The sequence below is a fragment of the Glycine soja genome, chromosome 11, assembly GCF_004193775.1.
Source record: "Glycine soja cultivar W05 chromosome 11, ASM419377v2, whole genome shotgun sequence".
In the NCBI taxonomy this organism is placed as follows: domain Eukaryota; kingdom Viridiplantae; phylum Streptophyta; class Magnoliopsida; order Fabales; family Fabaceae; genus Glycine; species Glycine soja.
The window spans coordinates 19805159-19806614 of NC_041012.1; the positions used below are offsets into that span (position 1 = coordinate 19805159).

The 1456-nt window shown below is 27.5% G+C and overlaps 1 long non-coding RNA gene across 1 annotated transcript; it reads left to right on the forward strand.

Moving 5' to 3' along the window:
* Positions 1-620, forward strand: LOC114373557. Its single transcript, XR_003658420.1, has 2 exons — positions 1-129; positions 283-620. It is a non-coding gene; the product is annotated as an uncharacterized LOC114373557 (long non-coding RNA).
* Positions 621-1456: the final 836 nt, after the last annotated feature.

The following is a 1456-nucleotide window of genomic DNA, read 5'->3' on the forward strand; positions in this document are numbered from 1 at the left end:
TCTCACCGTTTGATTATATATACATCAATACATGTGCCTAAAGAACATGTTTTACGAACAATATGGACTCATCAAGACATTCCGTTGTCATAGTAGCATTCTTATTAGCTTTTTCCATCATGGCTTCAGGTTAGTAATGATGTTTATTTTCCCCCTCCCTCATTTCTCAACTCAAATGAGTCATGCATTTTTCTATACACTATATTTTTTTGTTTACCAAATCTTTGAATCATTACATAACAAGTAGCGTTGTTCATACCATTGTATTATTTGGGAATGCAGATATCTGCATTAAGTCAGAAGCAAGGGGACCCATATATAAATCACATTGTGACAAGGACTTCGAGTGTCGAGTTGGATGTCATAATATAATGTGTGGTTGTAGAGCCGTATGTATTGATCATGTGTGTCAATGTCCGCATCCAAGTTCCACCAATAATAATATTCTTGGTGTAGCACCTCCAAACTGAGTGCCAGAAAATAGGATCTTGGGATGCAACTATAAGGTTCTTAATGTATATTTAGTTCTAGTTCCTAATAATGGATTATTGCATCTCTTTGTGTATCCAAACATTACATCATGAATGTCTTAATAAAACTTAAGCTTTACTTTGTTCTTATTTTTTCTTGATTGCGTCATCGGTTGACATGCATAAATTTGAAACAAAAATCAAAATTGAATAATTGATGAATATATCTCTCGATCTCAACACAAACGAAAAGGAAATGAACAACCAAAACATAAATAATGGATTAATTATGTCCTCTGATCATATTCATGAAGATTTTGTAAATATTCCATTCAAAAAGAGAATTTTTTTTTTTAAGAATTGGAATGGTTTTGGAGATCGGATGTAATTGCTAAATCATGATGTAACATATTTACATAATAAAAAACTTCATTATGGATTCCCTATTGGTCCGATGGAAAGAAGAACCTAAGATTTGCTTTTTGGAAAGTTTCCAAACGAATATTCTCAATGAAATATTTCAATTTCTTAATTATTTTACTATGTTTAACTCTGTATTTCTCTATTCCCCCAGTATACTAAATGTACAAAAGTGACCATAATTGTTATGAATAATTTTTTTTGGTTATTCATAATTTTCATAATCTTTTTTATTTAATTTTATTTTTTATAACTTCCTCAATTATCTTTTATTTTTATAAATAAATTACTCTTATTAAAAATAAAATACAAAATAATTATTCTCACTATACACTCTTTTCTTTTCTTCTTCTCTACTACTCTCTCTAGTTTTATGTTCTGATTTATATTTTATTTAACAATAACTTAATATTTTATCTCTTTCTTTTATGGAGAAATATTATAGTAAATGAATCTATTTAATAAATAAGAAAGATATTTATTATTTTGCTTGAAAGTAAGACTATTGATCTAAGTAAAGAAAATATAAATTTTATTTTGAAATAATCACTAGTAATATATTAATC